The sequence below is a fragment of the Ursus americanus genome, chromosome 19, assembly GCF_024610735.1.
Source record: "Ursus americanus isolate L20-20 chromosome 19, mUrsAme1.1.p, whole genome shotgun sequence".
NCBI lineage: Eukaryota > Metazoa > Chordata > Mammalia > Carnivora > Ursidae > Ursus > Ursus americanus.
Genome location: NC_142145.1, coordinates 37,181,950 through 37,197,115, shown reverse-complemented (window position 1 = coordinate 37,197,115; position 15,166 = coordinate 37,181,950). Strand labels below are relative to the sequence as shown.

Below are 15,166 nucleotides of genomic sequence, written 5' to 3'. Positions count from 1 at the left end.
AACATTAGCACCTCTGAAACAATGTACAGTTATAAGTACCCTAAAACATTTGTGAAAATACTTATTGAGAGCACCCAATGTGCAAGACGCTGCAGTTGTAATGAGTGATACAGAAGGAATGCCTCCTTCCCATGAACCTACCCAGGAGCAGAGGAAACAGATAATACTTTAGAATTATTAATTATAATTAACTGAAGTATAACAAAAGAGAATAATTAATATTAGAATGCATAGAATAGCAGACCTAATGTATAGATGAATTAGACAAAAATTATCTAATGTCATCCTAAGTTGCACTGATAAAAGTCTATAAATCCCAGAATGTTGAGCTGCCTGCATTTAATTATTCCTTGAATAAAGAATGGCACTAGAGAGAGAAAGAGAGAGAGAGAAGGAGAGCTAAATATATTACCAGGTAATACTTAGCATTTACTATATGCCAGGAACTGTGCTAATTGACATCATATTATCTTAATCCACATAACCTCCCAATGAATTATATACTATTAAACTCTCATTTTACACACTGGAAAAACAGAGGCACAAAGGCTTCTACGTGACAAATCCAAGTTCACACAGCTCTAAGTATTGAAACTGAGGTCTAAACCCAGGCACTCTGACTCCAGAGTTTGCGGGCTTACCCCATGCACCATGCTGAGCAAGTCAGACCTTCCCGACTGCCACCCTGTGAGCCAGCATATACTGAGCCTGTCCAGGCAAGAAAAACCAGGTTGCTGGAAGATCTCAAGACTTCAGAATGAACTTAAAGAAACTGGGGATGTTTCACTAGAGGAGACAAAGAATAATATTCATTTGTTCATTCACAGGGAATGATCTTTATCAGGCGTAAGCTGTCAAATACGGCTGGGAGCTCTTTTACAGGTGGCAGAAAAGTGGTATCCAAAGCAGATCTTTCCCACACAGTGTTCCACGGTATGTTAATGTCGTTAGGCAATTAAGACACAAAAGGCGAAAATAAATATGGCTAGCAATATCATTTTAATATTTCATGATTATCTATTTAAATGTGCAACAACGTGACAGTAGAAATGAGAAATTTTTCAAATAAAAAATATTTTCATCTGTTTACTTAATAAACAATACTTACTCTGATGACCACCAAGTACTACGATTTTTTTTTGGTATGCCTAGTACTAAATATATTTTTAGGTATATCTTCAGATGTTTATAGGCAAAAATTCAAAGTTGTTTTTTTCATCTTTTAAAATTTGTAACTGGCCTCAACTATAGCTTCAAGGACAAACGACATTCATTATTAAGGAAGGGGTGTTTTAATTCTAAAATAGCGTTTAAAATAAAATTAAGCGAAGTGAAAAATAATGGAATCGCACAAGGCTATTTCATCATGAATTCAGCATTATCTTCACTTCAAAATTCCCCTTTGATGGGATTTGCTGTTTTAACCCGGGCACCGTGCAGGAAGCTGGATTTGCTGATAAGCAGTTTTTTCATTTCAGTACAAAATCAGCAAGGTGATTAATACTTTTAATTTCCAGAAGCCTAAATTATGCAAATGAACTACAACTTTCTTTCCTCCTCCTTCTCCCTCCTTTGTGGGCCTTTCCTTGCCAAGAGAAGATAGGATACAGTCCTGTGTGTAAACGAGCGAACAGCTGGGTAGAAAGCCCTGTTTCCGGTCAGCGGTTCACCCAGAGTTGCCGTCAAGAGCTGGCCCAGCCCTCAGCCTGTTCGTCTCTGGGTGTGTTTGGGTGAACAAAGGCACACAGTTCCATGTGCCCTGTGGAAGCCATCTAAATAGGGTCATATTAATATCTGTACAGCTTTGTGAGTAGGTTGGATAAAATGCAGTAAGGTGTTTAACACCACCACCACCTCAAGAACAATATGATCATCTCGAACTCTGCAGAAGGCTCATTAAAAATGAGGGCTTCATTCTAAGATGCGTGCCTTTTGGGGCCTGCTTAACGAAGGCTGTCTCTCTCCCTCCTTCCATGGCTTTCAAATGCTTCATGAGCTGTGGGCTTTCAAGATGCTTTATTCCAGGAATCCTTCATTTTAAATGAGTTAATTTAGTTGTGTGTCTGCTTTATAAATGTCTTTTAATTCTAGCTTAAGGACTCTGGCCCCATTTTTTTTTTTAACTAAACATGTCTTTGCTATGAGCAAACATAAATAATGTGTTTACCTATTTGGGGACCCAGAGGCTTATTTTCCCTCTGAACTTACCAGGAACAACAGGCAACTCAGTTCAAAATGAATACTGATAGATTCATTTTGGGTGGAAAAAAGAAATCTGCCCAGTTGTTTCCATGTTTTGTAGCAAGCAAGGCTATTGGTTCCAAGTGGCTCACAGAAATCACACAGAAATTTAGAATTTTAAAAAGGAAGTAAACCTTAATTCAGTGGTTGGTTAAGAACAAGGTTCATAATGCAGCTTGAGTTTGATTTGTATTCGTATATTCTTGCTGATATATATTCATATGTCCTTCCTGTATTCTTACGGATATATGTATTATTTCTAACACAGGAGTTCTCTCAAGGGCAAAACCACACATTCTTCCATGCTAAAATATGGAAAAAGAGAAGAATCAAATCTAAATAACTTTCTTATTCCTATTCCTTTAACAATATTTTCTATCCTACTCTCAAAATGTGGAAAGGAGATAGTATTTGCATATTTGTATAAGTTGGAATGGGTAAAACATCTAAAGACTATCTTATTTCTCATCCTAATTCTTTTTTTTGGAGGATTAGCAAAGCTTTAATTTTTAAATAAAAAATGTTGGCATGTATGTTTGGGTAATAAAAGTCTCGGCTAATATGATATAAATCAAAAGTCTTGATACGCTAGAGGTGGCAAACTCAACTGCTTCTGGGTACCCAGCGACGTGCATAAGTGAGAGAGGGGTCTGACTATAGGACTAAGGCAAGTTGCGGGGACAGTGGTAAATTCTAGAGCACATGCCCCCCCCCCCCCCGGAAAAGGGTTCAAATGCAAACATTTTCCAGCCATGTTTAGGCCAAATAAACACTCCTGTGGTCTGCTCCCATTTGCCGTCCTCCTCTCTAGTTGTGACACACACACACACACACACACACACACACGTTTATTGTACTGAGAAATGATTCAATTCATTTTAATTTTTATTTCTTTTCAGAATACTGAAGCAGCGTTTTCCTGACCTGTTGAAGCAAGACATGAGTTCATTCAGGGCTCTACTGAATTATTCCTGGAAATACCTGTAAGACCTAATGGGTGTGTTGAGATGAATTGGGCCCCGTGGCCACAGCCAGAGCTCAGCCCCAGGTTCCCCATCTGTGCTTCACGGACCGAGGCTTTCGAGCTACCTGATAACAACAGCATCCACTGTATTTACTTCACCTCTGAGGTCCAAGAACAGGGGACCCTGACATGTCACAAAGACCTTTCCTCCACCTGAAGCCGTTGCTCAGGAAGGGATTAGGGGAAGGAATTTGAGGCCAGGCAGCCCTGATGTCTGTCCCCTCAGTGCTGTGCAGGGGTGAATGTGGGCTGTGGGCTGCTTGCCTTCATACACAGATACAAACAACTTTTCAGAACCTGTCTTGAGTGGGCATCTCTATAATCAATAAACCACTGTCGAATTTTCTATGCTGTTTTCAATATTCAGAGAAGAGCAACAAATATATATCTCTTATATATAAATGTTATACTTAAATTTTAGTTTGATTTTTTTAAGAGCAGAATGCACACATTTAAAGCTTGGTCAGCACTTTAGAGCTAATGAATGGACAGTACTTTTTAAGAGACAGCTCATTAATAATTAGTTTCCTCCTCATCATTAAGAAGCACTTATTACTAGTCTAATTATAGATGGCCTTGATTAGGGGAAATGTACACGGTACGTATGCATGAATCACTGGGTTCTCTAACAGCTTTGTCTCTAAAGCAGAAAAACAATGTAAATCTCCATAGTATTCCCATCTTATACTTAACAATTATTACAACTCAGCAAAAGGTACTTATATCAGTGGGCAATAAGAAGAGTTACTTTTTACCCTGATTCTTTTGAGGCTGAGAACCCCTTCCTCTGGCCATAGTCTGAACTAAAAAATGATTCAATAAATACAAAGCATTGAGCTGCAGCATTTAAAAAAAAAATACTTAGCAAAAATACAAAATAAATTCTTTTAAGAAAGAACAGATTTTCTGGATGTGGGGGCATGAGGTATATAAAGTACTTTTATTGCTTTGACAGTAGCAACATAATGGAGTATATATACTTGCTACATTCATGAAAGAGCAAAGCATGTATCAATAGGGAATAGGGCTATATTTCCCTTTCTTTTGAATTTTATTTCAAATGTTTATTTTCTCCATACCTATCACTGATTTAAGATTATTAGCATTCCTTCATATTTTGATATAAAATTTTATTTTGTATAAGAGTTTTTCTATATTTGTGCTACATAGGAGAGAGAGAGAGAGGGAATCTGTGCCAATCTCCTGATAATAAAACTCATGTAATTAAAAAAAAAAACACAAATAAATGGAAATATTAGCCCTACCTTACATCTTTAAATAAGTAAAACAAAGATAATTTATAAATTTTTTCCCCATTTATATAGCACTGGAGGTAGTAATATATTTTCCATTTATAGATATACTTTAAATTCTATGCCTTCAATAGTTCTGTTGGTAAATTCTTATTAGGTATAATATCACCTAATGGACATAAAGCCATATACACATTCTTTTAAAAATGCAATAATTGGAGTTAGCCCATGTTGCAGTTTGAATTTGCTAACACAAAGGAATCAGCACTTGATTTGGCAAATTTTCTAGACAACCTGCTTTGAAAAAAGGGGATGGGTGGGCCACCCTATGCTAAAGACTTTAAGTGTGACTTCTAAGTCCAGTCGACCATCTCAGCAGAGGCTAGGGATAGAGACGAGCTCATCCAGGAAGGGTGTGTGAAGAACCCTTATGTCAAGTAATGTGGATCACTTCAACATCCATGGAAGACTGACGAATGTTTTGAAAATGTTATGCTGGCAGGGAAACTGCAAGCTTGAATGGGATAGAATGAGAGAAGACAGATTTGTAGGGCAAAGGAAAGCTGCAGAGACCAGAGAGAGACGGCGGAGCTGACGAAGCCAGCCTACCAGACATCCCTGGGCTATGAGTGCAGGGGCCTGGGGCTGTTGCCCGGCTGGGCAGGGAGGACAGAGCCGGCACCACAGACCGCTATTCTTAGGCCCGGGAATAAAATGGAATTTAGCCTGCTGGGTTTTGGACTTACTCAAGATCTGTGAACCCTTTTTCCTTTCCCATCCCTCCCTCTTGGGATGGGAATGTGTATGCTACGCCTGCCCCATCATTGTATTTCGGGAGCATCTAACTTATTTTCCAGGTTTCCCAGGTCTACAGGAGGAGATGAGTTTTGCCCCAGGATGGACCATACTCAGAGTTTCACCCATACCAGATTTGGATGATTTAGAAGATTTGAAACTTGTTGAATTTATTATATTTAGGGGAGATTTTGGACTTAGGATTGATCCTGGAATGGGTTAAGACATCTGATAAAGTTGGGATGGGTGACTGCATTTTGAAAGTGGAAAAGACATGAATTTGGTGAAGAGCGCAGAGGGTGGACTGTCACAGGTTGAATTGTGCCCCACAAAAACAGATGCTGAGGGGCGCCTGGTGGCTGAGTCGGTTAAGTCTCTGCCTTCAGTTCAGGTCATGATCCCAGGGTCCTGGGATCGTGTCCCACATCAGGCTCCCTGGCTCAGCATGGGGCCTACTTCTCCCTCTCCCTCTGCCTTCCAGTCCCCCTGCTTGTGTTCTCTCTGTCAAATAAATAAATAAATAAAATCTTTAAACAAAACAAAATAAAACAAAACAACATATGTTGAATCCTAACCTCTGTTACCTGCAAATGTGACCTTATTTGGAAATCGGGTCTTTGCAGGTGTAATCTCGTTGAGACTAGACTGTAGTAGGATGGGACCTGATCCGATATGACTGGTGTCTTTATGAGAAAAGAACAGATGCAGACACAGAAGAGAGATGCCACTATGAAGATAGAGCTGGTGATTCCTACCACAAGCCAAGGGATGCCTGGGGTTACCAGAAGCTGGAAGAGGAAAAGAAGGATCCTCCTCTAGACACTTTGGAGGGAATGTGGCCCTTGCAATACCTTGATTTTGGGCTTCCAGCCCCCATATATGTGAGAAAATAAATTTCTGTTGATTTAAGCCACCACGTCAGTAGTACTTTGGGATGGCAATCCTAGGAAGCTAACACAGCTCACTCTAGAGAATATTGTTTTTCTTTGGCTTTTCAGCATTTATCTTCTCCCCTCCCCCTTTTAGAAACTGCTTCTGATTTTTGCTCTCCTGCTTTTATTCCATGTGCTTTGCAGAGCTGACTGCGCCCATGGATCCAAAACTGAACAAGCAACCTATGCATTATTCTGTTCTCCGGGCCTCAGCATGTGCTCCCGGGATGCATATGTAACCCAATCACAGTGCGTGGGAAGATGGAAAAAACTGGAGCTACTGCAGCCATATCGCTACCATGAGGAATAACCCATCTGAGAATAGAAACAACAAAGATGGAGCAGAGATCTCAGGGAGATCCTATTTATCTAAAGATAGTCAACCCTATATAAAGCTGACCCTATTGCTAGAATTTTGAGTTGCCTGAGCTTATCAATTCCCTTTTGCTCAAACCATCTCTGACTACATTTTCTAACACTTTCAAGCAGGAGATTTCTAGGTGCTCGATCTCCCAATTCTCGGCACCATCTTCCATTTGCTTTCAATAGTCACTGAATGTCAGATCCCTCTCTCTTGGGTCGCTTCTAAACTTAAAAACAAAGTTAAGATTTTGGTCTGGTGTTTTACCAAGTACTTAATGAATTAAATGCTTTGACAATTTCTAATTCAAGTTCTCTCTGAGGAAAAAAAAAAAGGTCATTAGGTTTCCTCATCTCTGAACATGGACTCCTTGGATACTTTCATATCTAGCACCTAGTCTTGCAGGCTACCCTATAGAGACCTTCTGTCACTACCTCAGGGCCTGCGACAGCAGACAAATGTCACTTAACTCTTCCCCAGGGGAATAATAGAGAAGAGTCTCTCTTCATATATAGTATATGGACTTGGATTAGATTAAATATATCTTCGATTTTTGTGCCATTGAGGTGAATATATTTTATGCTTTTAAATATATTCTTAAAGGTTGGTTCATTATAATAAACTATATTTTAATGCCTACCTATTTTGTGTCCAAAGAAATTGCACTTCCAAGCTTTTTTGGAAAACTCCTCCAATTTCCAACCTGATTCATAACAGAAACAAAATGCAATTTTGACTCTAAATCGTCAATTTAGTGTATATTCTTTTCAGCTTCTTGTGCATGCATTCTTTTGTAATTTCTGAAATGCTGGTTTGAAATTACTATAGAGTCAATATATTATATTCATTTTTTCTCAAGCTGTAAGCAAAAGCAAAATAGTACCATTCAGATTATATTTCTATCTTTCTTTAGTCAATAACATTGCTTAGATTTTTATTGGATCAAAAAATTGAGTGAAAAAATGCAATTTTTAAAATTCCTCCTAATGGTGGAAATATACATTGACTGAGAAAAAAGAGAAAAAAGCACTGTCATAGTTGTGGTTATTCTAAATTTTTATGATCTTTTTATGATGTCTATTCCATAACTGCTTAAAGCCATGGTTTAGAAAATATTTAGGAAATTTTTAGGTCATGGTGTAGAGTATACAGGCTCTCACTGATCGTACAAGGGATTAGGATTTTCATTGTTTTTGTTTAGGTAGAATAATCCAAGACTATCATCGATCTTAGTTATCATTGGACTAGAAATCCTTTTTTTTGCTGACAATTGCATAGTTATCAGTAGTTTATCTGAGTGTTTCAAAATTATGCATGCATTAACAATTATAACTATTTATAAAATACGATTGTCTAATGATATACACTTAACATTACTATTAAGACTCTGGTTTTCGAAAGACATGTCCACATTAAAGCCAACTCTAGCCTACTAAACCAAAAGTCACATTTCCAAAACTCAAATGAGCACCCCACTAAACAATCCTGAAGCCTTTTTTTAAATTCATTCATTCATTCATTTGTTCATTCGACAGAGAGAGACAGCCAGCGAGAGAGGGAACACAGCAGGGGGAGTGGGAGAGGAAGAAGCAGGCTCCCAGCAGAGAAGCCTGATGTGGGGCTCGATCCCAGAACGCCGGGATCACGCCTGGAGCCGAAGGCAGACTCCCAACGACTGCGCCACCCAGGCGCCCCCGAAGCCTTCTTTTTAACATATTGAGATACCCTCTCCTTTATGTAGTTATATTTATATATGTTTCCATCTTTTATACACAACTTTAGGTGGCTATCTTTTATGTATAAGACAAAGATGAAGGGGTGCATGCGTGTATTTGTGAGTCATCAAAGAGTAAATAAGGACCAAAATTTGCTGAGTATGGACACAGCATGCAGAGCTTGGAAAAAAAATTTTTTTTAAAGGCTACATCCAGTTTAGCTTCCAAACCTTTCTTTTGTTAACAACACTTTAAAATACCTTCTCCCCAGGGAACAATACCCTAGATTCATGGGATCTACTTATGGTGGATGGCTCTGCAAATCACCCCACGGCCTGTGGTTGTCATTGCTTTTACACGTGGACTTCCTAGGAAATGAGTACTTAAAAATTAGATAAGCACCAAATACAGGAGAAAGATGGCCACTGCTAATATTGTTTTAATGTGGTCCATCCAGGGCGGGACTTCCTGCAGAGCCCACAGCAGCACTGGCAGCAAGCTGTTCTATTCAGCCTGCTGCTATGACAACTATCCGGGGGCAAATGTCAGGTCAGCTCCCAGCATCTGTGTCTTGCTATAATTGCTTTGTCAGAAACCTACGAGCTGCCTTCTTTTTCTCACTGAACAAGTAAAAGCAGCAGTGCCCAAAGACTAAACGTTGAGACATTTCTCTACCCTCTCCCCAGCTTATATGCTTGGAAAAAATTTTCAAGAGTATTTTTTTTTTTTTAATTTTCCCCATTTGGTGCTAAAACTATGTGTACTGGGATGTCAGTCAACATTTTAAGTTGCAGTATTAATTCCAATGAGTACTGCTCTCTCTGACTACCTGTTACCATTGTCAGGCCTCAGCATCCTTACTGTGTTAGAAGGCATCTCATTAAAAGGCTCTTTCCTTCCCTAAAACCGAACTTTTCGCCATGCTACATCAAGCCACATATGGATATCTATTTAGTGCAAAACCTCATCCCAGCATATCACTAGGTATATCTTTGAGGCTCAAAATGATGAAAAGCCAAAGCTGTTTTAATCCTACAGAGTGATCCCCAACTGTAGAATCAATATTGCAAAAGACATCTGGAAGCCATTGCAACGTTAGGCGGGTATATAACCAAGCATGCTGAGGGTTGTTACTACATAGAGGAAAGGACTTCGTGTTGTGGGCTCATTGGATCCAGAAGGTGCTCCTTAAACAGATGCGCTCTGAGATGGGGACAGACAAGCATGGCAGTGGAACTGGAGAGGACGAGCAAGCTGGGCAAAGACACGTGGGTGGAAAAATTTAGGGTGTGTTTAGAGGATGACGAATCCTGCCCTGCTTTCACAGACCTCTAAATCCTCAAAATCTCATGAAGCTAAAAAGAAAACGGGAATAACAATGAGGGACTGCACTTCTGTGTGTGATTCTGAGTCACGAATAATAGTAATGATGTATATACTTCACTGAGGTGTAGGGAAAAATTAAATGAGAAAGTTTATGTGAATTCAACACGAAGGTATAAGAGAACACACAAACATGAGTAGAATTATGTGTGATGTTGTTCCCATACACGTCCTGGTTTAGTTCCCAAATAGAAGGAGGATGATAGTTGGCATGTTAAACAACTTGGAATTTAAACCTGAATCTGGATATTTGAAATGGTTTCAATAAATTTTGATCTTAGAAGAAGAATTATCAAAGAGTAGTTTAAGAAATTAATATAAAAAGCTTCAGAAAAGATTCCGTATTTTAAGAACCTCACATGTGGATCCTTTATAAAGAATTAAAGAAAATACACTAATAACTAGGCAGTTCCCTAGAAAGGAAACGTTCCTCACACACATGGAGACGTACAAATTTGACAGCTTCATTGGACTTTTCAAACTTGTTTCATAGGCAATCATAAAGGAGAGACAAACGCAATCAAATTAAACTAATGTGACCTTCTGAGTTTCCCACCTAAAGTAGGATTCAAATTCTTGCATGTTATGAATATATGATGGCATTAAGAGCTGAAATTTATGAAGCATTCTGATTTTCATTACTTAGAACATTACCCTGAAATAAAAAAGGAGCTAAACGCTTTTCACTGTATTGGTCTTTTTCTTTTTAAAGAGAAATTCCACACTAGAGAACTATGGAAAAATCACTGAAGAAAGGAAGAGAGATGGAAGAAAGGAAGAAAAGAAAATCTAAAATAAAATTAATTCTTCCAGGCCTGCTTCTTTTATACAATAAATTTATTGAACTAAGTGGTCTGCAAGGTTCTCTGGAGCTCTAACTTTTTAAAATGAGTCTAATATGTCCCACAGTAAAAATGAAATTTAATAACTTGAAAAAGAGGCTCTTCTTCTGTAAAGTTGTATATTAGCAATCCCAAGTATAGTGACTGCGTAGATGCCACACACGTATTTAAAACATCCCACTGCTTCTCATTCTCCGACTCTATTCGTTTCCTAAAGCTTGAATGAAAGCCCACCTACTTCTCAGATTCCCTCGCCCGAAAGTAATCAAACAGGATAAGTAACCAATAGGAAAGACAATGGCATAGGAAAAAGCTTCACTTTAATTGCTGTTTTTTGATGCAAATCGCAATGACTTTGGGATTCAGTAAACTTTTCACTTACATCTACCTATTTTATTACTTAAGTTTATAGTTAAACAGCTATGATCTTTTTGTACCTTTGCTCTCTGCCCTCTTTCCAGAACTCAGAACAAGACTTCTATTAAATCTCACTTAAATGTTCATAGGGGATTTTGGAGGAGACGAAACACAAACGTCAGATATGAAAAAGGTGACTGTTCATGCCATGTTCTGGAGTTCTTTTTTAAGATTTTCATTTATTTATTTGACAGAGGAGAGAGTGCCTAAGTGGGGGTGGAGGGTGGGGTAGCCGCAGGTAGAAGGAAAGGGAGAAGCGCTGAGCAGGGAGGCCCACTCATCCCAGGGCCCTGAGATCATGACCTGAGCGGAAGGCAGACACTTAACTGCCTGAGCCACCCAGGCACCCCCATGGGTTGAAGTTCTCTGCGTGTCCTTGAGTATCAGGACCAGACTGCGCTATTATGTTTCTTATGTATCAAAATCAGCACCAAAACCAAGAAAAATAAAAACAGGAATGTTACTAGAGAAGTGATTTAATGAGAAGTTTGAGCTTAATGTAGGAAGATCACTGGGCTTTCAACCTAATTGTATCATAAAGTGTTATTTTGATCTTGTTTGTATTCAAGCCAAAACACTAAACAGAACTTAGAAAGAAATAGAACTTGGTTTTTGGTCTATATAAGAATCATTTTTCTCCTGATGAAAGATCGTGGGTAAGGGCTCCTAGAAAATAAGTTTGCATAAACTCCTAAAACAGTGAGAGGCAGTCTTTCATATATCCCATCAACAGGGTGTACATGAGAAAAAATACAGACATGTCCTAGAGACATCTAGAAGCTGTTGGGTTGTTAAAGCAAATAATAACAATAATAATTTAAAAAATAATGTTGACAAGGCAAAGAACACGGATAGCACAGTGGGTTTCTTCCTGAGGGTGAGAAATTTATAAGATTGATCCATTTGAGCGAAACTGATCAATAATGATCAACTTCGCTGGCAGCCTATCAGAAATCCAGGCTCTTTTCACCATTATGAGAAAGAGGAAAACTACCAAGATAGCAGGCTGACCTGCCTTGGGGGTTTTCTCTACGACAGACTTCATGGGATCGCCTGTGATATCACCTCTTCTGCAGTACCTATGCTTGTAGCTGAGGCTGTAATATCAGAACTGCCCAATCCTTAGTAAAGATTAATGACTAAGTCCATGGTTAAAAATTATGATCAGAAGACTTCTTTCATGAAATGAAGATGCCCTGAAAGTTTAGAATGAAATGAAATGAAAGTAAAATAAATGAAATGAAATGAGAAACAAAAGTAAAATCATTTGTAATGAAGGTAATATTCAGCAACCCAATATACACAGCTCTGCAGAAACCCCACTTTCCCAAAGTGTTGAGAGAAAAATGTGGCCCCTCAAGGGCCTGGTCTCACTGTATTTACCACGTGAGTCATGTCAAACATCATAAATCTCTTTAGGAAGCATAGTCCAATTTTGTCAGGTTATTACATTATCTAATTTCATATTAAATTTGTGACTATAGCTATATTTCGCCAATACACACAATATTGTTGTTTCAGGGTAACTAATGGGTTTTAAAGCGGTTGAAGAGAAAAGACAAGACAAGCAATGAATAGATTATGAGAAATAAATTATAAAAATGAATACATTTGGCATAAGCAGAATATGTTAGACTTTTCATTTATCTACTAAGCATAAAAATAATCCATTTTAAAATAAATATTAACATAAATGCTGTATTCATGGAGAGCTCAGTAAACCATATGTTCCTCTGACTTTGGCACTAAAAAGTGTATAAACATATTATGTGAATTTCTCTGTCTGAATTCAAACCACCTACTCATATCCTGACATTTATCCAGAAACTAATAACATCCTAAGCCAAAGATGTACCTAAAAATTTAAAAAGAAATCATTTCTATAAGAACGTGGGAGAATTCTCAATGAAGCCAGAAAATTAAATAGTAAAGTGGAATAAAAAAAAAAAAAAAGACAACACCATAGATATCACCCAAAAGGAATAAAGGTTTTTCAGCTTCGTATTCCCCATCCACAGAAGAAGGAGACCATTTGATCTACATGCTTCACAGTATTATGAGGGGCCAGCAAAACGATGTTCTATGCATCACTACACAGATACAAATTGATACACCAGTATATAAGGAAAATATGTACACTAAGGAAAAATTTTATGTAGAAGTAACCATATTACCAATTTAAGAAAAAAAATCATTGATGGATGAAAACCGTAATGTCAGTTTTTTGAGACATCATAAGAAGATAGAAAAAGATTAAAAGACTTTTAAGACAGAATAATAATCTTTGTATATAATTCCATAAGCTAAAACTATAGGAAAACATTAAACTTCGATTCCTAATTGGCTGAGTCAATGTTGTGGCGTGGAGAAGGCGTTCCCAAGACTCTCGTGTTTAACATAGAAATGCCCTGTAACCATACAGGTTATTTTGTAGCAGATTTATCTTCATAATCACTTTTTGGCATAGGCTCAGCTTTACATATCATCTCATTTAAATAGCAAGTTTGAAATGACAGGTGGTAAGGAGAGTAATTCCTTACTGAATCAGGACCCCACCTTTGCCCCAGTGTCTCATCAACACTTCCTTGTCCATAGGCTTTTGAAGCTTCCTAAAAATAAGACATTTCACTCTCCTTCTCACTCCTCTCTGGCATGTATTTAGAGTCACATAACACCATAGAAAGCACCAGCACAATCTAGTTTAAACTTTCATGTCTAATCCCCTCTCCTTTTATTTCTTCCCAAGAATCTTGTTTCCCTCACAGGAGACTGTGGTTTTTAACAGTCGAGAAGCTTTCATGCGTGGAAATGCTCCATGTCTCTGGAATATCATCCTCTAGCTTTTTTGTCTGTCAAAATCTTTACTTCCCAAGGTCCAAATCTAACAGTGCCTCCTCTGGGAAGCCCTCTCGGGTTTCGTAGGCAGAATTAGGAGCACTGTCCCCTGGCTCTCACAACAATCTGATCATACCCTTAGAATTTCATTTACCATGCTAATTTCACTTATCTTTAATGGAATGTGAGTTTCTTGAGGAAAAATATTATGTCTTATCCATCTGTAAAGTGAGAATAAGGATACCCACTCAGCAGCAATATTGCCAAAAACGAGGAAATTCATATCTGCGAAGAACCAAGTAAATTCGGCACTTGCTAAAGAGAGGCTCCCCTTTCCTTATTTGTTTAATGGCCTCTGTACATAGCAAAATATCTTCCATATGATGAATATTTGCTAAATAAGCAAACCACTTTAGGGCTTATTTACAAGTAATTTTCTACAATTAATCATGTTCTTTGCTGATAGAGATAAATTAAACATTTAGGGAACTACCCAGAGAAGTTAAAAAAAATCATGGAAAAAGGTTTAAACTTTTAATATCCATTAAAAAAGATATCTTGCAAAAACTCAAGTTGGAATTAATTCACATTCAAAGCCCAGCCACATTAACTAATGCTGAAAGAATACAAACTCATAAAGCAATTGTTTTGCTCACAAAATATCAACAGAATTCAGATCAAGTATTCTTCTGCACAGAGCAAATAAAAATTCTAGGAAAACTATTTTAACCCTGTTTCTCAAATATTATATATTGTGTACAATAAGCTCAAACTTGGGAATTGGAATGGTGAAAATGCATTATATTTATCCATAAGGATATTTTATGTAACTGTAAAACATTTTATTTTGGTATATATCTTTACTTTTCTTAGTTTTCATACATATAAAACTTTTGTATTTTTACAAAAATACAATGGAACATATAATATTTCCATATTTTTATTATTTAAAAATGTGATTATACCCATTCCCAGAGTCTGTTCTGGTCTAACAGAAGTATGATGGTAGGTTTGCCGTGGTGACAATGTCGGTAATCAAGTTTCTCAGCTTCGCACAGTGGTGTATGGTAGCCCATGAGGTTTATCCGAGGCGCAATTATTGCTAATTGCAATCAGGTTTCTCTGGGTTGGTTTACTATTCGGTCTATTCTTTGGTGTTCATGAATTTAAGGTCCTGGTTGATATGCACTGGGTTAGCTATTTCCTATAGAGGAAAACCTCGATTCCTTTAGAATGTGATAACTTACTACAGATAGCCAGGCATTTTAGAGACGATGTGAGTAAGCAGATAGTTCAGTGTGTAACCATCAGAGAAAGAGAAGAGCTGCCAAGTCATGCCCTCCGATGGTGAGCATGCAAACAGCGTAT

The 15,166-nt window shown here is 37.9% G+C and overlaps 1 protein-coding gene, 1 long non-coding RNA gene and 1 pseudogene across 12 annotated transcripts in view; 2 read left to right on the top strand and 1 right to left on the bottom strand.

Moving 5' to 3' along the window:
* Positions 1–7,481, top strand: part of LOC123776692 (uncharacterized) — a 130,889-nt gene extending 123,408 nt beyond the window's left edge. For 9 of the 10 annotated variants that reach the window (XR_015727716.1, XR_015727721.1, XR_015727722.1 and 6 more), the window contains one exon: positions 3,141–3,610. This is a non-coding gene — a long non-coding RNA (uncharacterized LOC123776692). Of the gene's footprint in view, positions 1–3,140; positions 3,611–6,389 lie in introns of those variants that run through there. The other variant, XR_015727718.1, reaches the window with a different exon arrangement.
* Positions 1–15,166, bottom strand: part of NOL4 (nucleolar protein 4) — a 301,648-nt gene that overhangs the window by 71,328 nt on the left and 215,154 nt on the right. The gene's annotated exons all lie outside the window — the stretch shown is intronic.
* On the top strand, positions 14,845–14,968 carry LOC148108493 (U4 spliceosomal RNA; annotated as a pseudogene).